Source organism: Astyanax mexicanus, chromosome 3, assembly GCF_023375975.1.
Source record: "Astyanax mexicanus isolate ESR-SI-001 chromosome 3, AstMex3_surface, whole genome shotgun sequence".
Taxonomy (NCBI): Eukaryota; Metazoa; Chordata; class Actinopteri; order Characiformes; family Acestrorhamphidae; genus Astyanax; species Astyanax mexicanus.
In genome coordinates this window covers 61,464,380-61,484,438 of record NC_064410.1, presented here as the reverse complement: position 1 = coordinate 61,484,438, position 20,059 = coordinate 61,464,380, and the positions used below count along the sequence as shown (strand labels likewise).

General features: G+C 46.2%; 1 long non-coding RNA gene and 57 other non-coding genes across 58 annotated transcripts in view; 29 read left to right on the top strand and 29 right to left on the bottom strand.

Moving 5' to 3' along the window:
- Window positions 1-20,059, top strand: part of LOC125799400 (uncharacterized) — a 199,720-nt gene that overhangs the window by 20,750 nt on the left and 158,911 nt on the right. The window lies entirely within an intron of this gene.
- trnay-gua (transfer RNA tyrosine (anticodon GUA)) lies at window positions 56-142 on the bottom strand. The gene is given in 2 exon segments: window positions 56-91; window positions 106-142. It is a non-coding gene; the product is annotated as a tRNA-Tyr (tRNA).
- trnae-cuc (transfer RNA glutamic acid (anticodon CUC)) lies at window positions 552-623 on the top strand. The gene has a single exon. It is a non-coding gene; the product is annotated as a tRNA-Glu (tRNA).
- On the bottom strand, window positions 714-800 carry trnay-gua (transfer RNA tyrosine (anticodon GUA)). Its single transcript is given in 2 exon segments — window positions 714-749; window positions 764-800. It is a non-coding gene; the product is annotated as a tRNA-Tyr (tRNA).
- On the top strand, window positions 1,210-1,281 carry trnae-cuc (transfer RNA glutamic acid (anticodon CUC)). The gene has a single exon. It is a non-coding gene; the product is annotated as a tRNA-Glu (tRNA).
- On the bottom strand, window positions 1,372-1,458 carry trnay-gua (transfer RNA tyrosine (anticodon GUA)). The gene is given in 2 exon segments: window positions 1,372-1,407; window positions 1,422-1,458. It is a non-coding gene; the product is annotated as a tRNA-Tyr (tRNA).
- On the top strand, window positions 1,867-1,938 carry trnae-cuc (transfer RNA glutamic acid (anticodon CUC)). The gene has a single exon. It is a non-coding gene; the product is annotated as a tRNA-Glu (tRNA).
- trnay-gua (transfer RNA tyrosine (anticodon GUA)) lies at window positions 2,029-2,115 on the bottom strand. The gene is given in 2 exon segments: window positions 2,029-2,064; window positions 2,079-2,115. It is a non-coding gene; the product is annotated as a tRNA-Tyr (tRNA).
- On the top strand, window positions 2,525-2,596 carry trnae-cuc (transfer RNA glutamic acid (anticodon CUC)). Its single transcript has one exon. It is a non-coding gene; the product is annotated as a tRNA-Glu (tRNA).
- trnay-gua (transfer RNA tyrosine (anticodon GUA)) lies at window positions 2,687-2,773 on the bottom strand. The gene is given in 2 exon segments: window positions 2,687-2,722; window positions 2,737-2,773. It is a non-coding gene; the product is annotated as a tRNA-Tyr (tRNA).
- trnae-cuc (transfer RNA glutamic acid (anticodon CUC)) lies at window positions 3,182-3,253 on the top strand. The gene has a single exon. It is a non-coding gene; the product is annotated as a tRNA-Glu (tRNA).
- trnay-gua (transfer RNA tyrosine (anticodon GUA)) lies at window positions 3,344-3,430 on the bottom strand. The gene is given in 2 exon segments: window positions 3,344-3,379; window positions 3,394-3,430. It is a non-coding gene; the product is annotated as a tRNA-Tyr (tRNA).
- trnae-cuc (transfer RNA glutamic acid (anticodon CUC)) lies at window positions 3,839-3,910 on the top strand. The gene has a single exon. It is a non-coding gene; the product is annotated as a tRNA-Glu (tRNA).
- On the bottom strand, window positions 4,001-4,087 carry trnay-gua (transfer RNA tyrosine (anticodon GUA)). The gene is given in 2 exon segments: window positions 4,001-4,036; window positions 4,051-4,087. It is a non-coding gene; the product is annotated as a tRNA-Tyr (tRNA).
- Window positions 4,497-4,568, top strand: trnae-cuc (transfer RNA glutamic acid (anticodon CUC)). Its single transcript has one exon. It is a non-coding gene; the product is annotated as a tRNA-Glu (tRNA).
- Window positions 4,659-4,745, bottom strand: trnay-gua (transfer RNA tyrosine (anticodon GUA)). Its single transcript is given in 2 exon segments — window positions 4,659-4,694; window positions 4,709-4,745. It is a non-coding gene; the product is annotated as a tRNA-Tyr (tRNA).
- trnae-cuc (transfer RNA glutamic acid (anticodon CUC)) lies at window positions 5,154-5,225 on the top strand. Its single transcript has one exon. It is a non-coding gene; the product is annotated as a tRNA-Glu (tRNA).
- trnay-gua (transfer RNA tyrosine (anticodon GUA)) lies at window positions 5,316-5,402 on the bottom strand. The gene is given in 2 exon segments: window positions 5,316-5,351; window positions 5,366-5,402. It is a non-coding gene; the product is annotated as a tRNA-Tyr (tRNA).
- trnae-cuc (transfer RNA glutamic acid (anticodon CUC)) lies at window positions 5,811-5,882 on the top strand. Its single transcript has one exon. It is a non-coding gene; the product is annotated as a tRNA-Glu (tRNA).
- Window positions 5,973-6,059, bottom strand: trnay-gua (transfer RNA tyrosine (anticodon GUA)). Its single transcript is given in 2 exon segments — window positions 5,973-6,008; window positions 6,023-6,059. It is a non-coding gene; the product is annotated as a tRNA-Tyr (tRNA).
- trnae-cuc (transfer RNA glutamic acid (anticodon CUC)) lies at window positions 6,468-6,539 on the top strand. The gene has a single exon. It is a non-coding gene; the product is annotated as a tRNA-Glu (tRNA).
- On the bottom strand, window positions 6,630-6,716 carry trnay-gua (transfer RNA tyrosine (anticodon GUA)). The gene is given in 2 exon segments: window positions 6,630-6,665; window positions 6,680-6,716. It is a non-coding gene; the product is annotated as a tRNA-Tyr (tRNA).
- On the top strand, window positions 7,125-7,196 carry trnae-cuc (transfer RNA glutamic acid (anticodon CUC)). Its single transcript has one exon. It is a non-coding gene; the product is annotated as a tRNA-Glu (tRNA).
- trnay-gua (transfer RNA tyrosine (anticodon GUA)) lies at window positions 7,287-7,373 on the bottom strand. The gene is given in 2 exon segments: window positions 7,287-7,322; window positions 7,337-7,373. It is a non-coding gene; the product is annotated as a tRNA-Tyr (tRNA).
- On the top strand, window positions 7,783-7,854 carry trnae-cuc (transfer RNA glutamic acid (anticodon CUC)). Its single transcript has one exon. It is a non-coding gene; the product is annotated as a tRNA-Glu (tRNA).
- trnay-gua (transfer RNA tyrosine (anticodon GUA)) lies at window positions 7,945-8,031 on the bottom strand. Its single transcript is given in 2 exon segments — window positions 7,945-7,980; window positions 7,995-8,031. It is a non-coding gene; the product is annotated as a tRNA-Tyr (tRNA).
- trnae-cuc (transfer RNA glutamic acid (anticodon CUC)) lies at window positions 8,440-8,511 on the top strand. Its single transcript has one exon. It is a non-coding gene; the product is annotated as a tRNA-Glu (tRNA).
- On the bottom strand, window positions 8,602-8,688 carry trnay-gua (transfer RNA tyrosine (anticodon GUA)). Its single transcript is given in 2 exon segments — window positions 8,602-8,637; window positions 8,652-8,688. It is a non-coding gene; the product is annotated as a tRNA-Tyr (tRNA).
- On the top strand, window positions 9,097-9,168 carry trnae-cuc (transfer RNA glutamic acid (anticodon CUC)). Its single transcript has one exon. It is a non-coding gene; the product is annotated as a tRNA-Glu (tRNA).
- On the bottom strand, window positions 9,259-9,345 carry trnay-gua (transfer RNA tyrosine (anticodon GUA)). Its single transcript is given in 2 exon segments — window positions 9,259-9,294; window positions 9,309-9,345. It is a non-coding gene; the product is annotated as a tRNA-Tyr (tRNA).
- On the top strand, window positions 9,755-9,826 carry trnae-cuc (transfer RNA glutamic acid (anticodon CUC)). Its single transcript has one exon. It is a non-coding gene; the product is annotated as a tRNA-Glu (tRNA).
- On the bottom strand, window positions 9,917-10,003 carry trnay-gua (transfer RNA tyrosine (anticodon GUA)). Its single transcript is given in 2 exon segments — window positions 9,917-9,952; window positions 9,967-10,003. It is a non-coding gene; the product is annotated as a tRNA-Tyr (tRNA).
- Window positions 10,412-10,483, top strand: trnae-cuc (transfer RNA glutamic acid (anticodon CUC)). The gene has a single exon. It is a non-coding gene; the product is annotated as a tRNA-Glu (tRNA).
- On the bottom strand, window positions 10,574-10,660 carry trnay-gua (transfer RNA tyrosine (anticodon GUA)). Its single transcript is given in 2 exon segments — window positions 10,574-10,609; window positions 10,624-10,660. It is a non-coding gene; the product is annotated as a tRNA-Tyr (tRNA).
- Window positions 11,071-11,142, top strand: trnae-cuc (transfer RNA glutamic acid (anticodon CUC)). Its single transcript has one exon. It is a non-coding gene; the product is annotated as a tRNA-Glu (tRNA).
- On the bottom strand, window positions 11,233-11,319 carry trnay-gua (transfer RNA tyrosine (anticodon GUA)). Its single transcript is given in 2 exon segments — window positions 11,233-11,268; window positions 11,283-11,319. It is a non-coding gene; the product is annotated as a tRNA-Tyr (tRNA).
- Window positions 11,728-11,799, top strand: trnae-cuc (transfer RNA glutamic acid (anticodon CUC)). Its single transcript has one exon. It is a non-coding gene; the product is annotated as a tRNA-Glu (tRNA).
- trnay-gua (transfer RNA tyrosine (anticodon GUA)) lies at window positions 11,890-11,976 on the bottom strand. Its single transcript is given in 2 exon segments — window positions 11,890-11,925; window positions 11,940-11,976. It is a non-coding gene; the product is annotated as a tRNA-Tyr (tRNA).
- On the top strand, window positions 12,385-12,456 carry trnae-cuc (transfer RNA glutamic acid (anticodon CUC)). The gene has a single exon. It is a non-coding gene; the product is annotated as a tRNA-Glu (tRNA).
- Window positions 12,547-12,633, bottom strand: trnay-gua (transfer RNA tyrosine (anticodon GUA)). Its single transcript is given in 2 exon segments — window positions 12,547-12,582; window positions 12,597-12,633. It is a non-coding gene; the product is annotated as a tRNA-Tyr (tRNA).
- trnae-cuc (transfer RNA glutamic acid (anticodon CUC)) lies at window positions 13,042-13,113 on the top strand. Its single transcript has one exon. It is a non-coding gene; the product is annotated as a tRNA-Glu (tRNA).
- Window positions 13,204-13,290, bottom strand: trnay-gua (transfer RNA tyrosine (anticodon GUA)). The gene is given in 2 exon segments: window positions 13,204-13,239; window positions 13,254-13,290. It is a non-coding gene; the product is annotated as a tRNA-Tyr (tRNA).
- trnae-cuc (transfer RNA glutamic acid (anticodon CUC)) lies at window positions 13,699-13,770 on the top strand. The gene has a single exon. It is a non-coding gene; the product is annotated as a tRNA-Glu (tRNA).
- Window positions 13,861-13,947, bottom strand: trnay-gua (transfer RNA tyrosine (anticodon GUA)). Its single transcript is given in 2 exon segments — window positions 13,861-13,896; window positions 13,911-13,947. It is a non-coding gene; the product is annotated as a tRNA-Tyr (tRNA).
- On the top strand, window positions 14,357-14,428 carry trnae-cuc (transfer RNA glutamic acid (anticodon CUC)). The gene has a single exon. It is a non-coding gene; the product is annotated as a tRNA-Glu (tRNA).
- trnay-gua (transfer RNA tyrosine (anticodon GUA)) lies at window positions 14,519-14,605 on the bottom strand. Its single transcript is given in 2 exon segments — window positions 14,519-14,554; window positions 14,569-14,605. It is a non-coding gene; the product is annotated as a tRNA-Tyr (tRNA).
- Window positions 15,627-15,698, top strand: trnae-cuc (transfer RNA glutamic acid (anticodon CUC)). Its single transcript has one exon. It is a non-coding gene; the product is annotated as a tRNA-Glu (tRNA).
- trnay-gua (transfer RNA tyrosine (anticodon GUA)) lies at window positions 15,789-15,875 on the bottom strand. The gene is given in 2 exon segments: window positions 15,789-15,824; window positions 15,839-15,875. It is a non-coding gene; the product is annotated as a tRNA-Tyr (tRNA).
- Window positions 16,284-16,355, top strand: trnae-cuc (transfer RNA glutamic acid (anticodon CUC)). The gene has a single exon. It is a non-coding gene; the product is annotated as a tRNA-Glu (tRNA).
- trnay-gua (transfer RNA tyrosine (anticodon GUA)) lies at window positions 16,446-16,532 on the bottom strand. Its single transcript is given in 2 exon segments — window positions 16,446-16,481; window positions 16,496-16,532. It is a non-coding gene; the product is annotated as a tRNA-Tyr (tRNA).
- trnae-cuc (transfer RNA glutamic acid (anticodon CUC)) lies at window positions 16,943-17,014 on the top strand. Its single transcript has one exon. It is a non-coding gene; the product is annotated as a tRNA-Glu (tRNA).
- On the bottom strand, window positions 17,105-17,191 carry trnay-gua (transfer RNA tyrosine (anticodon GUA)). The gene is given in 2 exon segments: window positions 17,105-17,140; window positions 17,155-17,191. It is a non-coding gene; the product is annotated as a tRNA-Tyr (tRNA).
- trnae-cuc (transfer RNA glutamic acid (anticodon CUC)) lies at window positions 17,600-17,671 on the top strand. Its single transcript has one exon. It is a non-coding gene; the product is annotated as a tRNA-Glu (tRNA).
- trnay-gua (transfer RNA tyrosine (anticodon GUA)) lies at window positions 17,762-17,848 on the bottom strand. The gene is given in 2 exon segments: window positions 17,762-17,797; window positions 17,812-17,848. It is a non-coding gene; the product is annotated as a tRNA-Tyr (tRNA).
- trnae-cuc (transfer RNA glutamic acid (anticodon CUC)) lies at window positions 18,870-18,941 on the top strand. The gene has a single exon. It is a non-coding gene; the product is annotated as a tRNA-Glu (tRNA).
- On the bottom strand, window positions 19,032-19,118 carry trnay-gua (transfer RNA tyrosine (anticodon GUA)). Its single transcript is given in 2 exon segments — window positions 19,032-19,067; window positions 19,082-19,118. It is a non-coding gene; the product is annotated as a tRNA-Tyr (tRNA).
- On the top strand, window positions 19,529-19,600 carry trnae-cuc (transfer RNA glutamic acid (anticodon CUC)). The gene has a single exon. It is a non-coding gene; the product is annotated as a tRNA-Glu (tRNA).
- trnay-gua (transfer RNA tyrosine (anticodon GUA)) lies at window positions 19,691-19,777 on the bottom strand. Its single transcript is given in 2 exon segments — window positions 19,691-19,726; window positions 19,741-19,777. It is a non-coding gene; the product is annotated as a tRNA-Tyr (tRNA).

Here is a 20,059-nt window from a genome sequence, read left to right as displayed (position 1 = left end):
CGCAAGTGAAGTATTTGGCACACTGCTTTGCCCCAACGGGTTTTAAAAAAAGGAGTCCTTCGAGCCGGATTTGAACCAGCGACCTAAGGATGACAATTTTAACACCTACAGTCCTCCGCTCTACCAACTGAGCTATCGAAGGAGCTCGGGCACCTCTGTTGATATGGAAATGTAATTGGTACATGTATGATGTAGTTTTTTTTGCCATCAAGCAACTTGAACATTTAGAAACATAGTTTTAATCCAAATTCTGAAGAATGCACACAATTCTTTGTCTGTCACAACTATCAACTAAGGAATCAGTGGCAGTAGAGTGCCTTGGGCAGCTCATTTTTTTCACAGCTCCACAATAGTTCACCTCCAGAAAGATGGGCCACATACTGTGGTCTAGAACAGTGTTGAAACAAAAAGAAACTGAGGCTTTTTGCCTGTGTCGCAATTAGGTGTTGGACCTTCCTTTTACTCCATGCCTGCTTGCATGTACGCAGCATGGGTAGGTCAGCCATTCTGAGCTTCAAAAAGTTTTTCGACAGTCAGTTCATAAGCTTGTTTCCCTGGTGGTCTAGTGGCTAGGATTCGGCGCTCTCACCGCCGCGGCCCGGGTTCGATTCCCGGTCAGGGAAGTCCTGTTTTAGCTGACGACGACCACGAGCTTTATCGCAAGTGAAGTATTTGGCACACTGCTTTGCCCCAACGGGTTTTAAAAAAAGGAGTCCTTCAAGCCGGATTTGAACCAGCGACCTAAGGATGACAATTTTAACACCTACAGTCCTCCGCTCTACCAACTGAGCTATCGAAGGAGCTTGGGCACCTCTGTTGATATGGAAACTTAATTGGTACATGTATGATGTAGTTTTTTTTGCCATCAAGCAACTTAAACATTTAGAAACCTGGTTTTAATCCAAATTCTGAAGAATGCACACAATTCTTTGTCTGTCACAACTATCAACTAAGGAATCAGTGGCAGTAGAGTTCCTTGGGCAGCTCATTTTTTTCACAGCTCCACAATAGTTCACCTCCAGAAAGATGGGCCACATACTGTGGTCAAGAACAGTGTTGAAACAAAAAGAAACTGAGGCTTTTTGCCTGTGTCGCAATTAGGTGTTGGACCTTCCTTTTACTCCATGCCTGCTTGCATGTACGCAGCATGGGTAGGTCAGCCATTCTGAGCTTCAAAAAGTTTTTCGACAGTCAGTTCATCAGCTTGTTTGCCTGGTGGTCTAGTGGCTAGGATTCGGCGCTCTCACCGCCGCGGCCCGGGTTCGATTCCCGGTCAGGGAAGTCCTGTTTTAGCTGACGACGACCACGAGCTTTATCGCAAGTGAAGTGTTTGGCACACTGCTTTGCCACAACGGGTTTCAAAAAAAGGAGTCCTTCGAGCCGGATTTGAACCAGCGACCTAAGGATGACAATTTTAACACCTACAGTCCTCCGCTCTACCAACTGAGCTATCGAAGGAGCTTGGGCACCTCTGTTGATATGGAAATGTAATTGGTACATGTATGATGTAGTTTTTTTGCCATCAAGCAACTTAAACATTTAGACACCTGGTTTTAATCCAAATTCTGAAGAATGCACACAAATCTTTGTCTGTCACAACTATCAACTAAGGAATCATTGGCAGTAGAGTGCCTTGGGCAGCTCATTTTTTTCACAGCTCCACAATAGTTCACCTCCAGAAAGATGGGCCACATACTGTGGTCAAGAACAGTGTTGAAACAAAAAGAAACTGAGGCTTTTTGCCTGTGTCGCAATTAGGTGTTGGACCTTCCTTTTACTCCATGCCTGCTTGCATGTACGCAGCATGGGTAGGTCAGCCATTCTGAGCTTCAAAAAGTTTTTCGACAGTCAGTTCATCAGCTTGTTTCCCTGGTGGTCTAGTGGCTAGGATTCGGCGCTCTCACCGCCGCGGCCCGGGTTCGATTCCCGGTCAGGGAAGTCCTGTTTTAGCTGACGACGACCACGAGCTTTATCGCAAGTGAAGTATTTGGCACACTGCTTTGCCCCAACGGGTTTTAAAAAAAGGAGTCCTTCGAGCCGGATTTGAACCAGCGACCTAAGGATGACAATTTTAACACCTACAGTCCTCCGCTCTACCAACTGAGCTATCGAAGGAGCTCGGGCACCTCTGTTGATATGGAAATGTAATTGGTACATGTATGATGTAGTTTTTTTTGCCATCAAGCAACTTAAACATTTAGAAACCTAGTTTTAATCCAAATTCTGAAGAATGCACACAATTCTTTGTCTGTCACAACTATCAACTAAGGAATCAGTGGCAGTAGAGTGCCTTGGGCAGCTCATTTTTTTCACAGCTCCACAATAGTTCACCTCCAGAAAGATGGGCCACATACTGTGGTCTAGAACAGTGTTGAAACAAAAAGAAACTGAGGCTTTTTGCCTGTGTCGCAATTAGGTGTTGGACCTTCCTTTTACTCCATGCCTGCTTGCATGTACGCAGCATGGGTAGGTCAGCCATTCTGAGCTTCAAAAAGTTTTTCGACAGTCAGTTCATAAGCTTGTTTCCCTGGTGGTCTAGTGGCTAGGATTCGGCGCTCTCACCGCCGCGGCCCGGGTTCGATTCCCGGTCAGGGAAGTCCTGTTTTAGCTGACGACGACCACGAGCTTTATCGCAAGTGAAGTATTTGGCACACTGCTTTGCCCCAACGGGTTTTAAAAAAATGAGTCCTTCGAGCCGGATTTGAACCAGCGACCTAAGGATCACAATTTTAACACCTACAGTCCTCCGCTCTACCAACTGAGCTATCGAAGGAGCTCGGGCACCTCTGTTGATATGGAAATGTAATTGGTACATGTATGATGTAGTTTTTTTGCCATCAAGCAACTTAAACATTTAGAAACCTAGTTTTAATCCAAATTCTGAAGAATGCACACAATTCTTTGTCTGTCACAACTATCAACTAAGGAATCAGTGGCAGTAGAGTGCCTTGGGCAGCTCATTTTTTTCACAGCTCCACAATAGTTCACCTCCAGAAAGATGGGCCACATACTGTGGTCTAGAACAGTGTTGAAACAAAAAGAAACTGAGGCTTTTTGCCTGTGTCGCAATTAGGTGTTGGACCTTCCTTTTACTCCATGCCTGCTTGCATGTACGCAGCATGGGTAGGTCAGCCATTCTGAGCTTCAAAAAGTTTTTCGACAGTCAGTTCATAAGCTTGTTTCCCTGGTGGTCTAGTGGCTAGGATTCGGCGCTCTCACCGCCGCGGCCCGGGTTCGATTCCCGGTCAGGGAAGTCCTGTTTTAGCTGACGACGACCACGAGCTTTATCGCAAGTGAAGTATTTGGCACACTGCTTTGCCCCAACGGGTTTTAAAAAAAGGAGTCCTTTGAGCCGGATTTGAACCAGCGACCTAAGGATGACAATTTTAACACCTACAGTCCTCCGCTCTACCAACTGAGCTATCGAAGTAGCTTGGGCACCTCTGTTGATATGGAAACGTAATTGGTACATGTATGATGTAGTTTTTTTGCCATCAAGCAACTTAAACATTTAGAAACCTGGTTTTAATCCAAATTCTGAAGAATGCACACAATTCTTTGTCTGTCACAACTATCAACTAAGGAATCAGTGGCAGTAGAGTGCCTTGGGCAGCTCATTTTTTTCACAGCTCCACAATAGTTCACCTCCAGAAAGATGGGCCACATACTGTGGTCTAGAACAGTGTTGAAACAAAAAGAAACTGAGGCTTTTTGCCTGTGTCGCAATTAGGTGTTGGACCTTCCTTTTACTCCATGCCTGCTTGCATGTACGCAGCATGGGTAGGTCAGCCATTCTGAGCTTCAAAAAGTTTTTCGACAGTCAGTTCATCAGCTTGTTTCCCTGGTGGTCTAGTGGCTAGGATTCGGCGCTCTCACCGCCGCGGCCCGGGTTCGATTCCCGGTCAGGGAAGTCCTGTTTTAGCTGACGACGACCACGAGCTTTATCGCAAGTGAAGTATTTGGCACACTGCTTTGCCCCAACGGGTTTTAAAAAAAGGAGTCCTTCGAGCCGGATTTGAACCAGCGACCTAAGGATGACAATTTTAACACCTACAGTCCTCCGCTCTACCAACTGAGCTATCGAAGGAGCTCGGGCACCTCTGTTGATATGGAAATGTAATTGGTACATGTATGATGTAGTTTTTTTTGCCATCAAGCAACTTAAACATTTAGAAACCTAGTTTTAATCCAAATTCTGAAGAATGCACACAATTCTTTGTCTGTCACAACTATCAACTAAGGAATCAGTGGCAGTAGAGTGCCTTGGGCAGCTCATTTTTTTCACAGCTCCACAATAGTTCACCTCCAGAAAGATGGGCCACATACTGTGGTCTAGAACAGTGTTAAAACAAAAAGAAACTGAGGCTTTTTGCCTGTGTCGCAATTAGGTGTTGGACCTTCCTTTTACTCCATGCCTGCTTGCATGTACGCAGCATGGGTAGGTCAGCCATTCTGAGCTTCAAAAAGTTTTTCGACAGTCAGTTCATAAGCTTGTTTCCCTGGTGGTCTAGTGGCTAGGATTCGGCGCTCTCACCGCCGCGGCCCGGGTTCGATTCCCGGTCAGGGAAGTCCTGTTTTAGCTGACGACGACCACGAGCTTTATCGCAAGTGAAGTATTTGGCACACTGCTTTGCCCCAACGGGTTTTAAAAAAATGAGTCCTTCGAGCCGGATTTGAACCAGCGACCTAAGGATGACAATTGTAACACCTACAGTCCTCCGCTCTACCAACTGAGCTATCGAAGTAGCTTGGGCACCTCTGTTGATATGGAAACGTAATTGGTACATGTATGATGTAGTTTTTTTGCCATCAAGCAACTTAAACATTTAGAAACCTGGTTTTAATCCAAATTCTGAAGAATGCACACAATTCTTTGTCTGTCACAACTATCAACTAAGGAATCAGTGGCAGTAGAGTGCCTTGGGCAGCTCATTTTTTTCACAGCTCCACAATAGTTCACCTCCAGAAAGATGGGCCACATACTGTGGTCTAGAACAGTGTTGAAACAAAAAGAAACTGAGGCTTTTTGCCTGTGTCGCAATTAGGTGTTGGACCTTCCTTTTACTCCATGCCTGCTTGCATGTACGCAGCATGGGTAGGTCAGCCATTCTGAGCTTCAAAAAGTTTTTCGACAGTCACTTCATCAGCTTGTTTCCCTGGTGGTCTAGTGGCTAGGATTCTGCGCTCTCACCGCCGCGGCCCGGGTTCGATTCCCGGTCAGGGAAGTCCTGTTTTAGCTGACGACGACCACGAGCTTTATCGCAAGTGAAGTATTTGGCACACTGCTTTGCCACAACGGATTTTAAAAAAAGGAGTCCTTCGAGCCGGATTTGAACCAGCGACCTAAGGATGACAATTTTAACACCTACAGTCCTCCGCTCTACCAACTGAGCTATCGAAGGAGCTCGGGCACCTCTGTTGATATGGAAATGTAATTGGTACATGTATGATGTAGTTTTTTTGCCATCAAGCAACTTAAACATTTAGAAACCTAGTTTTAATCCAAATTCTGAAGAATGCACACAATTCTTTGTCTGTCACAACTATCAACTAAGGAATCAGTGGCAGTAGAGTGCCTTGGGCAGCTCATTTTTTTCACAGCTCCACAATAGTTCACCTCCAGAAAGATGGGCCACATACTGTGGTCTAGAACAGTGTTGAAACAAAAAGAAACTGAGGCTTTTTGCCTGTGTCGCAATTAGGTGTTGGACCTTCCTTTTACTCCATGCCTGCTTGCATGTACGCAGCATGGGTAGGTCAGCCATTCTGAGCTTCAAAAAGTTTTTCGACAGTCAGTTCATCAGCTTGTTTCCCTGGTGGTCTAGTGGCTAGGATTCGGCGCTCTCACCGCCGTGGCCCGGGTTCGATTCCCGGTCAGGGAAGTCCTGTTTTAGCTGACGACGACCACGAGCTTTATCGCAAGTGAAGTATTTGGCACACTGCTTTGCCCCAACGGGTTTTAAAAAAATGAGTCCTTCGAGCCGGATTTGAACCAGCGACCTAAGGATCACAATTTTAACACCTACAGTCCTCCGCTCTACCAACTGAGCTATCGAAGGAGCTCGGGCACCTCTGTTGATATGGAAATGTAATTGGTACATGTATGATGTAGTTTTTTTGCCATCAAGCAACTTAAACATTTAGAAACCTAGTTTTAATCCAAATTCTGAAGAATGCACACAATTCTTTGTCTGTCACAACTATCAACTAAGGAATCAGTGGCAGTAGAGTGCCTTGGGCAGCTCATTTTTTTCACAGCTCCACAATAGTTCACCTCCAGAAAGATGGGCCACATACTGTGGTCTAGAACAGTGTTGAAACAAAAAGAAACTGAGGCTTTTTGCCTGTGTCGCAATTAGGTGTTGGACCTTCCTTTTACTCCATGCCTGCTTGCATGTACGCAGCATGGGTAGGTCAGCCATTCTGAGCTTCAAAAAGTTTTTCGACAGTCACTTCATCAGCTTGTTTCCCTGGTGGTCTAGTGGCTAGGATTCTGCGCTCTCACCGCCGCGGCCCGGGTTCGATTCCCGGTCAGGGAAGTCCTGTTTTAGCTGACGACGACCACGAGCTTTATCGCAAGTGAAGTATTTGGCACACTGCTTTGCCACAACGGATTTTAAAAAAAGGAGTCCTTCGAGCCGGATTTGAACCAGCGACCTAAGGATGACAATTTTAACACCTACAGTCCTCCGCTCTACCAACTGAGCTATCGAAGGAGCTCGGGCACCTCTGTTGATATGGAAATGTAATTGGTACATGTATGATGTAGTTTTTTTGCCATCAAGCAACTTAAACATTTAGAAACCTAGTTTTAATCCAAATTCTGAAGAATGCACACAATTCTTTGTCTGTCACAACTATCAACTAAGGAATCAGTGGCAGTAGAGTGCCTTGGGCAGCTCATTTTTTTCACAGCTCCACAATAGTTCACCTCCAGAAAGATGGGCCACATACTGTGGTCTAGAACAGTGTTGAAACAAAAAGAAACTGAGGCTTTTTGCCTGTGTCGCAATTAGGTGTTGGACCTTCCTTTTACTCCATGCCTGCTTGCATGTACGCAGCATGGGTAGGTCAGCCATTCTGAGCTTCAAAAAGTTTTTCGACAGTCAGTTCATCAGCTTGTTTCCCTGGTGGTCTAGTGGCTAGGATTCGGCGCTCTCACCGCCGTGGCCCGGGTTCGATTCCCGGTCAGGGAAGTCCTGTTTTAGCTGACGACGACCACGAGCTTTATCGCAAGTGAAGTATTTGGCACACTGCTTTGCCCCAACGGGTTTTAAAAAAAGGAGTCCTTCGAGCCGGATTTGAACCAGCGACCTAAGGATGACAATTTTAACACCTACAGTCCTCCGCTCTACCAACTGAGCTATCGAAGGAGCTTGGGCACCTCTGTTGATATGGAAACTTAATTGGTACATGTATGATGTAGTTTTTTTTGCCATCAAGCAACTTAAACATTTAGACACCTGGTTTTAATCCAAATTCTGAAGAATGCACACAATTCTTTGTCTGTCACAACTATCAACTAAGGAATCAGTGGCAGTAGAGTGCCTTGGGCAGCTCATTTTTTTCACAGCTCCACAATAGTTCACCTCCAGAAAGATGGGCCACATACTGTGGTCTAGAACAGTGTTGAAACAAAAAGAAACTGAGGCTTTTTGCCTGTGTCGCATTTAGGTGTTGGACCTTCCTTTTACTCCATGCCTGCTTGCATGTACGCAGCATGGGTAGGTCAGCCATTCTGAGCTTCAAAAAGTTTTTCGACAGTCAGTTCATCAGCTTGTTTCCCTGGTGGTCTAGTGGCTAGGATTCGGCGCTCTCACCGCCGCGGCCCGGGTTCGATTCCCGGTCAGGGAAGTCCTGTTTTAGCTGACGACGACCACGAGCTTTATCGCAAGTGAAGTGTTTGGCACACTGCTTTGCCACAACGGGTTTCAAAAAAAGGAGTCCTTCGAGCCGGATTTGAACCAGCGACCTAAGGATGACAATTTTAACACCTACAGTCCTCCGCTCTACCAACTGAGCTATCGAAGGAGCTTGGGCACCTCTGTTGATATGGAAATGTAATTGGTACATGTATGATGTAGTTTTTTTGCCATCAAGCAACTTAAACATTTAGACACCTGGTTTTAATCCAAATTCTGAAGAATGCACACAAATCTTTGTCTGTCACAACTATCAACTAAGGAATCAGTGGCAGTAGAGTGCCTTGGGCAGCTCATTTTTTTCACAGCTCCACAATAGTTCACCTCCAGAAAGATGGGCCACATACTGTGGTCAAGAACAGTGTTGAAACAAAAAGAAACTGAGGCTTTTTGCCTTTGTCGCAATTAGGTGTTGGACCTTCCTTTTACTCCATGCCTGCTTGCATGTACGCAGCATGGGTAGGTCAGCCATTCTGAGCTTCAAAAAGTTTTTCGACAGTCAGTTCATCAGCTTGTTTCCCTGGTGGTCTAGTGGCTAGGATTCGGCGCTCTCACCGCCGCGGCCCGGGTTCGATTCCCGGGCAGGGAAGTCCTGTTTTAGCTGATGACGACCACGAGCTTTATCGCAAGTGAAGTATTTGGCACACTGCTTTGCCACAACGGATTTAAAAAAAAGGAGTCCTTCGAGCCGGATTTGAACCAGCGACCTAAGGATGACAATTTTAACACCTACAGTCCTCCGCTCTACCAACTGAGCTATCGAAGGAGCTCGGGCACCTCTGTTGATATGGAAATGTAATTGGTACATGTATGATGTAGTTTTTTTGCCATCAAGCAACTTAAACGTTTAGAAACCTAGTTTTAATCCAAATTCTGAAGAATGCACACAATTCTTTGTCTGTCACAACTATCAACTAAGGAATCAGTGGCAGTAGAGTGCCTTGGGCAGCTCATTTTTTTCACAGCTCCACAATAGTTCACCTCCAGAAAGATGGGCCACATACTGTGGTCTAGAACAGTGTTGAAACAAAAAGAAACTGAGGCTTTTTGCCTGTGTCGCAATTAGGTGTTGGACCTTCCTTTTACTCCATGCCTGCTTGCATGTACGCAGCATGGGTAGGTCAGCCATTGTGAGCTTCAAAAAGTTTTTCGACAGTCAGTTCATCAGCTTGTTTCCCTGGTGGTCTAGTGGCTAGGATTCGGCGCTCTCACCGCCGCGGCCCGGGTTCGATTCCCGGTCAGGGAAGTCCTGTTTTAGCTGACGACGACCACGAGCTTTATCGCAAGTGAAGTATTTGGCACACTGCTTTGCCCCAACGGGTTTTAAAAAAAGGAGTCCTTCGAGCCGGATTTGAACCAGCGACCTAAGGATGACAATTTTAACACCTACAGTCCTCCGCTCTACCAACTGAGCTTTCGAAGGAGCTTGGGCACCTCTGTTGATATGGAAATGTAATTGGTACATGTATGATGTAGTTTTTTTTGCCATCAAGCAACTTAAACATTTAGAAACCTGGTTTTAATCCAAATTCTGAAGAATGCACACAATTCTTTGTCTGTCACAACTATCAACTAAGGAATCAGTGGCAGTAGAGTGCCTTGGGCAGCTCATTTTTTTCACAGCTCCACAATAGTTCACCTCCAGAAAGATGGGCCACATACTGTGGTCTAGAACAGTGTTGAAACAAAAAGAAACTGAGGCTTTTTGCCTGTGTCGCATTTAGGTGTTGGACCTTCCTTTTACTCCATGCCTGCTTGCATGTACGCAGCATGGGTAGGTCAGTCATTCTGAGCTTCAAAAAGTTTTTCGACAGTCAGTTCATCAGCTTGTTTCCCTGGTGGTCTAGTGGCTAGGATTCGGCGCTCTCACCGCCGCGGCCCGGGTTCGATTCCCGGTCAGGGAAGTCCTGTTTTAGCTGACGACGACCACGAGCTTTATCGCAAGTGAAGTGTTTGGCACACTGCTTTGCCACAACGGGTTTCAAAAAAAGGAGTCCTTCGAGCCAGTTTTGAACCAGCGACCTAAGGATGACAATTTTAACACCTACAGTCCTCCGCTCTACCAACTGAGCTATCGAAGGAGCTTGGGCACCTCTATTGATATGGAAATGTAATTGGTACATGTATGACGTAGTTTTTTTGCCATCAAGCAACTTAAACATTTAGACACCTGGTTTTAATCCAAATTCTGAAGAATGCACACAAATCTTTGTCTGTCACAACTATCAACTAAGGAATCAGTGGCAGTAGAGTGCCTTGGGCAGCTCATTTTCTTCACAGCTCCACAATAGTTCACCTCCAGAAAGATGGGCCACATACTGTGGTCTAGAACAGTGTTGAAACAAAAAGAAACTGAGGCTTTTTGCCTGTGTCGCAATTAGGTGTTGGACCTTCCTTTTACTCCATGCCTGCTTGCATGTACGCAGCATGGGTAGGTCAGCCATTGTGAGCTTCAAAAAGTTTTTCGACAGTCAGTTCATCAGCTTGTTTCCCTGGTGGTCTAGTGGCTAGGGTTCGACGCTCTCACCGCCGCGGCCCGGGTTCGATTCCCGGTCAGGGAAGTCCTGTTTTAGCTGACGACGACCACGAGCTTTATCGCAAGTGAAGTATTTGGCACACTGCTTTGCCCCAACGGGTTTTAAAAAAAGGAGTCCTTCGAGCCGGATTTGAACCAGCGACCTAAGGATGACAATTTTAACACCTACAGTCCTCCACTCTACCAACTGAGCTATCGAAGGAGCTTGGGCATCTCTGTTGATATGGAAATGTAATTGGTACATGTATGATGTAGTTTTTTTTTGCCATCAAGCAACTTAAACATTTAGAAACCTGGTTTTAATCCAAATTCTGAAGAATGCACACAATTCTTTGTCTGTCACAACTATCAACTAAGGAATCAGTGGCAGTAGAGTGCCTTGGGCAGCTCATTTTTTTCACAGCTCCACAATAGTTCACCTCCAGAAAGATGGGCCACATACTGTGGTCTAGAACAGTGTTGAAACAAAAAGAAACTGAGGCTTTTTGCCTGTGTCGCATTTAGGTGTTGGACCTTTCTTTTACTCCATGCCTGCTTGCATGTACGCAGCATGGGTAGGTCAGCCATTCTGAGCTTCAAAAAGTTTTTCGACAGTCAGTTCATCAGCTTGTTTCCCTGGTGGTCTAGTGGCTAGGATTCGGCGCTCTCACAGCCGCGGCCCGGGTTCGATTCCCGGTCAGGGAAGTCCTGTTTTAGCTGACGACGACCACAAGCTTTATCGCAAGTGAAGTATTTGGCACACTGCTTTGCCCCAACGGGTTTTAAAAAAAGGAGTCCTTCGAGCCGGATTTGAACCAGCGACCTAAGGATGACAATTTTAACACCTACAGTCCTCCGCTCTACCAACTGAGCTATCGAAGGAGCTTGGGCACCTCTGTTGATATGGAAATGTAATTGGTACATGTATGATGTAGTTTTTTTGCCATCAAGCAACTTAAACATTTAGAAACCTAGTTTTAATCCAAATTCTGAAGAATGCACACAATTCTTTGTCTGTCACAACTATCAACTAAGGAATCAGTGGCAGTAGAGTGCCTTGGGCAGCTCATTTTTTTCACAGCTCCACAATAGTTCACCTCCAGAAAGATGGGCCACATACTGTGGTCTAGAACAGTGTTGAAACAAAAAGAAACTGAGGCTTTTTGCCTGTGTCGCAATTAGGTGTTGGACCTTCCTTTTACTCCATGCCTGCTTGCATGTACGCAGCATGGGTAGGTCAGCCATTCTGAGCTTCAAAAAGTTTTTCGACAGTCAGTTCATCAGCTTGTTTCCCTGGTGGTCTAGTGGCTAGGATTCGGCGCTCTCACCGCCGCGGCCCGGGTTCGATTCCCGGTCAGGGAAGTCCTGTTTTAGCTGACGACGACCACGAGCTTTATCGCAAGTGAAGTATTTGGCACACTGCTTTGCCCCAACGGGTTTTAAAAAAAGGAGTCCTTCGAGCCGGATTTGAACCAGCGACCTAAGGATGACAATTTTAACACCTACAGTCCTCCGCTCTACCAACTGAGCTATCGAAGGAGCTCGGGCACCTCTGTTGATATGGAAATGTAATTGGTACATGTATGATGTAGTTTTTTTGCCATCAAGCAACTTAAACATTTAGAAACCTAGTTTTAATCCAAATTCTGAAGAATGCACACAATTCTTTGTCTGTCACAACTATCAACTAAGGAATCAGTGGCAGTAGAGTGCCTTGGGCAGCTCATTTTTTTCACAGCTCCACAATAGTTCACCTCCAGAAAGATGGGCCACATACTGTGGTCTAGAACAGTGTTGAAACAAAAAGAAACTGAGGCTTTTTGCCTGTGTCGCAATTAGGTGTTGGACCTTCCTTTTACTCCATGCCTGCTTGCATGTACGCAGCATGGGTAGGTCAGCCATTCTGAGCTTCAAAAAGTTTTTCGACAGTCAGTTCATCAGCTTGTTTCCCTGGTGGTCTAGTGGCTAGGATTCGGCGCTCTCACCGCCGCGGCCCGGGTTCGATTCCCGGTCAGGGAAGTCCTGTTTTAGCTGACGACGACCACAAGCTTTATCGCAAGTGAAGTATTTGGCACACTGCTTTGCCCCAACGGGTTTTAAAAAAAGGAGTCCTTCGAGCCGGATTTGAACCAGCGACCTAAGGATGACAATTTTAACACCTACAGTCCTCCGCTCTACCAACTGAGCTATCGAAGGAGCTCGGGCACCTCTGTTGATATGGAAATGTAATTGGTACATGTATGATGTAGTTTTTTTGCCATCAAGCAACTTAAACATTTAGAAACCTAGTTTTAATCCAAATTCTGAAGAATGCACACAATTCTTTGTCTGTCACAACTATCAACTAACTAATCAGTGGCAGTAGAGTGCCTTGGGCAGCTCATTTTTTTCACAGCTCCACAATAGTTCACCTCCAGAAAGATGGGCCACATACTGTGGTCTAGAACAGTGTTGAAACAAAAAGAAACTGAGGCTTTTTGCCTGTGTCGCAATTAAGTGTTGGACCTTCCTTTTACTCCATGCCTGCTTGCATGTACGCAGCATGGGTAGGTCAGCCATTCTGAGCTTCAAAAAGTTTTTCGCCAGTCAGTTCATCAGCTTGTTTCCCTGGTGGTCTAGTGGCTAGGATTCGGCGCTCTCACCGCCGCGGCCCGGGTTCGATTCCCGGTCAGGGAAGTCCTGTTTTAGCTGACGACGACCACGAGCTTTATCGCAAGTGAAGTGTTTGGCACACTGCTTTGCCACAACGGGTTTCAAAAAAAGGAGTCCTTCGAGCCGGATTTGAACCAGCGACCTAAGGATGACAATTTTAACACCTACAGTCCTCCGCTCTACCAACTGAGCTATCGAAGGAGCTTGGGCACCTCTGTTGATATGGAAATGTAATTGGTACATGTATGATGTAGTTTTTTTGCCATCAAGCAACTTAAACATTTAGACACCTGGTTTTAATCCAAATTCTGAAGAATGCACACAAATCTTTGTCTGTCACAACTATCAACTAAGGAATCAGTGGCAGTAGAGTGCCTTGGGCAGCTCATTTTTTTCACAGCTCCACAATAGTTCACCTCCAGAAAGATGGGCCACATACTGTGGTCAAGAACAGTGTTGAAACAAAAAGAAATTGAGGCTTTTTGCCTGTGTCGCAATAAGGTGTTGGAATTTCCTTTTACTCCATGCCTGCTTGCATGTACGCAGCATGGGTAGGTCAGCCATTCTGAGCTTCAAAAAGTTTTTCGACAGTCAGTTCATCAGCTTGTTTCCCTGGTGGTCTAGTGGCTAGGATTCGGCGCTCTCACCGCCGCGGCCCGGGTTCGATTCCCGGTCAGGGAAGTCCTGTTTTAGCTGACGACGACCACGAGCTTTATCGCAAGTGAAGTATTTGGCACACTGCTTTGCCCCAACGGGTTTTAAAAAAAGGAGTCCTTCGAGCCGGATTTGAACCAGCGACCTAAGGATGACAATTTTAACACCTACAGTCCTCCGCTCTACCAACTGAGCTTTCGAAGGAGCTTGGGCACCTCTGTTGATATGGAAATGTAATTGGTACATGTATGATGTAGTTTTTTTTGCCATCAAGCAACTTAAACATTTAGAAACCTGGTTTTAATCCAAATTCTGAAGAATGCACACAATTCTTTGTCTGTCACAACTATCAACTAAGGAATCAGTGGCAGTAGAGTGCCTTGGGCAGCTCATTTTTTTCACAGCTCCACAATAGTTCACCTCCAGAAAGATGGGCCACATACTGTGGTCTAGAACAGTGTTGAAACAAAAAGAAACTGAGGCTTTTTGCCTGTGTCGCAATTAGGTGTTGGACCTTCCTTTTACTCCATGCCTGCTTGCATGTACGCAGCATGGGTAGGTCAGCCATTGTGAGCTTCAAAAAGTTTTTCGACAGTCAGTTCATCAGCTTGTTTCCCTGGTGGTCTAGTGGCTAGGATTCGGCGCTCTCACCGCCGCGGCCCGGGTTCGATTCCCGGTCAGGGAAGTCCTGTTTTAGCTGACGACGACCACGAGCTTTATCGCAAGTGAAGTATTTGGCACACTGCTTTGCCCCAACGGGTTTTAAAAAAAGGAGTCCTTCGAGCCGGATTTGAACCAGCGACCTAAGGATGACAATTTTAACACCTACAGTCCTCCGCTCTACCAACTGAGCTTTCGAAGGAGCTTGGGCACCTCTGTTGATATGGAAATGTAATTGGTACATGTATGATGTAGTTTTTTTTGCCATCAAGCAACTTAAACATTTAAGGTGCTTGCACACTGAACGCGGTATGCCGCGCGGCATTCCGCTGTGCTGCCGCTCTGCTCTACGCTGGTCAGTTGCGGGTGCGTTGCGCTGCTGCTGACGCCAAGCGTCTCCTGCTGATAATAGGTGGAGTTTTCTAAAACCCATCACCTCTGTGAGCGGTGTTTTGTAGTTTTGAGTCTCTACAGCCTCTGTGGATCTGTATATGTTTCCCAGCCTCAGAACAAAGCTCTGATTCTTCTCTTCCTCCTGTTATCTCTATATGAGTGTAGGGAAGTGATGTACAGCTGAGGGGATTCACTAATCGCTATTATTAGTCTCTCACGCACGTTTATTGTTGTTTGGACTACAGTTTCTCTCTAGTCGCGTGAGTTCACGTCATGCGTTTTCTGCCGAGGTACCGCTTGCCGCGAGGTCAAAGTTGAACCATGTTGAACTTTGCCCGCGGTAAGCGGTAGCGCGGTGGAGGCGTGGTTATGGGCGGGGAAACGCGCCGCTTTCCGCTCTGCTCCGCGGCAGCGATGCACCGCTCTACCGCTCTAGACACTATTGAATCCTATGGGGGTCAGCGTACCGCGCCGCACCTACCGCGTGCAGTGTGCAAGCACCTTTAGAAACCTGGTTTTAATCCAAATTCTGAAGAATGCACACAATTCTTTGTCTGTCACAACTATCAACTAAGGAATCAGTGGCAGTAGAGTGCCTTGGGCAGCTCATTTCTTTCACAGCTCCACAATAGTTCACCTCCAGAAAGATGGGCCACATACTGTGGTCTAGAACAGTGTTGAAACAAAAAGAAACTGAGGCTTTTTGCCTGTGTCGCAATTAGGTGTTGGACCTTCCTTTTACTCCATGCCTGCTTGCATGTACGCAGCATGGGTAGGTCAGCCATTCTGAGCTTCAAAAAGTTTTTCGACAGTTAGTTCATCAGCTTGTTTCCCTGGTGGTCTAGTGGCTAGGATTCGGCGCTCTCACCGCCGCGGCCCGGGTTCGATTCCCGGTCAGGGAAGTCCTGTTTTAGCTGACGACGACCATGAGCTTTATCGCAAGTGAAGTATTTGGCACACTGCTTTGCCCCAACGGGTTTTAAAAAAAGGAGTCCTTCGAGCCGGATTTGAACCAGCGACCTAAGGATGACAATTTTAACACCTACAGTCCTCCGCTCTACCAACTGAGCTATCGAAGGAGCTTGGGCACCTCTGTTGATATGGAAATGTAATTGGTACATGTATGATGTAGTTTTTTTGCCATCAAGCAACTTAAACATTTAGAAACCTAGTTTTAATCCAAATTCTGAAGAATGCACACAATTCTTTGTCTGTCACAACTATCAACTAAGGAATCAGTGGCAGTAGAGTGCCTTGGGCAGCTCATTTTTTTCACAGCTCCACAATAGTTCACCTCCAGAAAGATGGGCCACATACTGTGGTCTAGAACAGTGTTGAAACAAAAAGAAACTGAGGCTTTTTGCCTGTGTCGCAATTAGGTGTTGGACCTTCCTTTTACTCCATGCCTGCTTGCATGTACGCAGCATGGGTAGGTCAGCCATTGTGAGCTTCAAAAAGTTTTTCGACAGTCAGTTCATCAGCTTGTTTCCCTGGTGGTCTAGTGGCTAGGATTCGGCGCTCTCACCGCCGCGGCCCGGGTTCGATTCCCGGTCAGGGAAGTCCTGTTTTAGCTGACGACGACCACGAGCTTTATCGCAAGTGAAGTATTTGGCACACTGCTTTGCCCCAACGGGTTTTAAAAAAAGGAGTCCTTCGAGCCGGATTTGAACCAGCGACCTAAGGATGACAATTTTAACACCTACAGTCCTCCGCTCTACCAACTGAGCTTTCGAAGGAGCTTGGGCACCTCTGTTGATATGGAAATGTAATTGGTACATGTATGATGTAGTTTTTTTTTGCCATCAAGCAACTTAAACATTTAGAAACCTGGTTTTAATCCAAATTCTGAAGAATGCACACAATTTTTTGTCTGTCACAACTATCAACTAAGGAATCAGTGGCAGTAGAGTGCCTTGGGCAGCTCATTTTTTTCACAGCTCCACAATAGTTCACCTCCAGAAAGATGGGCCACATACTGTGGTCTAGAACAGTGTTGAAACAAAAAGAAACTGAGGCTTTTTGCCTGTGTCGCAATTAGGTGTTGGACCTTCCTTTTACTCCATGCCTGCTTGCATGTACGCAGCATGGGTAGGTCAGCCATTCTGAGCTTCAAAAAGTTTTTCGACAGTCAGTTCATCAGCTTGTTTCCCTGGTGGTCTAGTGGCTAGGATTCGGCGCTCTCACCGCCGCGGCCCGGGTTCGATTCCCGGTCAGGGAAGTCCTGTTTTAGCTGACGACGACCACGAGCTTTATCGCAAGTGAAGTATTTGGCACACTGCTTTGCCACAACGGATTTAAAAAAAAGGAGTCCTTCGAGCCGGATTTGAACCAGCGACCTAAGGATGACAATTTTAACACCTACAGTCCTCCGCTCTACCAACTGAGCTATCGAAGGAGCTCGGGCACCTCTGTTGATATGGAAATGTAATTGGTACATGTATGATGTAGTTTTTTTGCCATCAAGCAACTTAAACATTTAGAAACCTAGTTTTAATCCAAATTCTGAAGAATGCACACAATTCTTTGTCTGTCACAACTATCAACTAAGGAATCAGTGGCAGTAGAGTGCCTTGGGCAGCTCATTTTTTTCACAGCTCCACAATAGTTCACCTCCAGAAAGATGGGCCACATACTGTGGTCTAGAACAGTGTTGAAACAAAAAGAAACTGAGGCTTTTTGCCTGTGTCGCAATTAGGTGTTGGACCTTCCTTTTACTCCATGCCTGCTTGCATGTACGCAGCATGGGTAGGTCAGCCATTGTGAGCTTCAAAAAGTTTTTCGACAGTCAGTTCATCAGCTTGTTTCCCTGGTGGTCTAGTGGCTAGGATTCGGCGCTCTCACCGCCGCGGCCCGGGTTCGATTCCCGGTCAGGGAAGTCCTGTTTTAGCTGACGACGACCACGAGCTTTATCGCAAGTGAAGTATTTGGCACACTGCTTTGCCCCAACGGGTTTTAAAAAAAGGAGTCCTTCGAGCCGGATTTGAACCAGCGACCTAAGGATGACAATTTTAACACCTACAGTCCTCCGCTCTACCAACTGAACTTTCGAAGGAGCTTGGGCACCTCTGTTGATATGGAAATGTAATTGGTACATGTATGATGTAGTTTTTTTTGCCATCAAGCAACTTAAACATTTAAGGTGCTTGCACACTGAACGCGGTATGCCGCGCGGCATTCCGCTGTGCTGCCGCTCTGCTCTACGCTGGTCAGTTGCGGGTGCGTTGCGCTGCTGCTGACGCCAAGCGTCTCCTGCTGATAATAGGCGGAGTTTTCTAAAACCCATCACCTCTGTGAGCGGTGTTTTGTAGTTTTGAGTCTCTACAGCCTCTGTGGATCTGTATATGTTTCCCAGCCTCAGAACAAAGCTCTGATTCTTCTCTTCCTCCTGTTATCTCTATATGAGTGTAGGGAAGTGATGTACAGCTGAGGGGATTCACTAATCGCTATTATTAGTCTCTCGCGCACGTTTATTGTTGTTTGGACTACAGTTTCTCTCTAGTCGCGTGAGTTCACGTCATGCGTTTTCTGCCGAGGTACCGCTTGCCGCGAGGTCAAAGTTGAACCATGTTGAACTTTGCCCGCGGTAAGCGGTAGCGCGGTGGAGGCGTGGTTATGGGCGGGGAAACGCGCCGCTTTCCGCTCTGCTCCGCGGCAGCGACGCACCGCTCTACCGCTCTAGACACTATTGAATCCTATGGGGGTCAGCGTACCGCGCCGCACCTACCGCGTGCAGTGTGCAAGCACCTTTAGAAACCTGGTTTTAATCCAAATTCTGAAGAATGCACACAATTCTTTGTCTGTCACAACTATCAACTAAGGAATCAGTGGCAGTAGAGTGCCTTGGGCAGCTCATTTTTTTCACAGCTCCACAATAGTTCACCTCCAGAAAGATGGGCCACATACTGTGGTCTAGAACAGTGTTGAAACAAAAAGAAACTGAGGCTTTTTGCCTGTGTCGCAATTAGGTGTTGGACCTTCCTTTTACTCCATGCCTGCTTGCATGTACGCAGCATGGGTAGGTCAGCCATTCTGAGCTTCAAAAAGTTTTTCGACAGTCAGTTCATCAGCTTGTTTCCCTGGTGGTCTAGTGGCTAGGATTCGGCGCTCTCACCGCCGCAGCCCGGGTTCGATTCCCGGTCAGGGAAGTCCTGTTTTAGCTGACGACGACCACGAGCTTTATCGCAAGTGAAGTATTTGGCACACTGCTTTGCCCCAACGGGTTTTAAAAAAAGGAGTCCTTCGAGCCGGATTTGAACCAGCGACCTAAGGATGACAATTTTAACACCTACAGTCCTCCGCTCTACCAACTGAGCTATCGAAGGAGCTTGGGCACCTCTGTTGATATGGAAATGTAATTGGTACATGTATGATGTAGTTTTTTTTTGCCATCAAGCAACTTAAACATTTAGAAACCTGGTTTTAATCCAAATTCTGAAGAATGCACACAATTCTTTGTCTGTCACAACTATCAACTAAGGAATCAGTGGCAGTAGAGTGCCTTGGGCAGCTCATTTTTTTCACAGCTCCACAATAGTTCACCTCCAGAAAGATGGGCCACATACTGTGGTCTAGAACAGTGTTGAAACAAAAAGAAACTGAGGCTTTTTGCCTGTGTCGCAATTAGGTGTTGGACCTTCCTTTTACTCCATGCCTGCTTGCATGTACGCAGCATGGGTAGGTCAGCCATTCTGAGCTTCAAAAAGTTTTTCGACAGTCAGTTCATCAGCTTGTTTCCCTGGTGGTCTAGTGGCTAGGATTCGGCGCTCTCACCGCCGCGGCCCGGGTTCGATTCCCGGTCAGGGAAGTCCTGTTTTAGCTGACGACGACCACGAGCTTTATCGCAAGTGAAGTATTTGGCACACTGCTGTGCCCCAACGGGTTTTAAAAAAAGGAGTCCTTCGAGCCGGATTTGAACCAGCGACCTAAGGATGACAATTTTAACACCTACAGTCTTCCGCTCTACCAACTGAGCTATCGAAGGAGCTCGGGCACCTCTGTTGATATGGAAATGTAATTGGTACATGTATGATGTAGTTTTTTTGCCATCAAGCAACTTAAACATTTAGAAACCTAGTTTTAATCCAAATTCTGAAGAATGCACACAATTCTTTGTCTGTCACAACTATCAACTAAGGAATCAGTGGCAGTAGAGTGCCTTGGGCAGCTCATTTTTTTCACAGCTCCACAATAGTTCACCTCCAGAAAGATGGGCCACATACTGTGGTCTAGAACAGTGTTGAAACAAAAAGAAACTGAGGCTTTT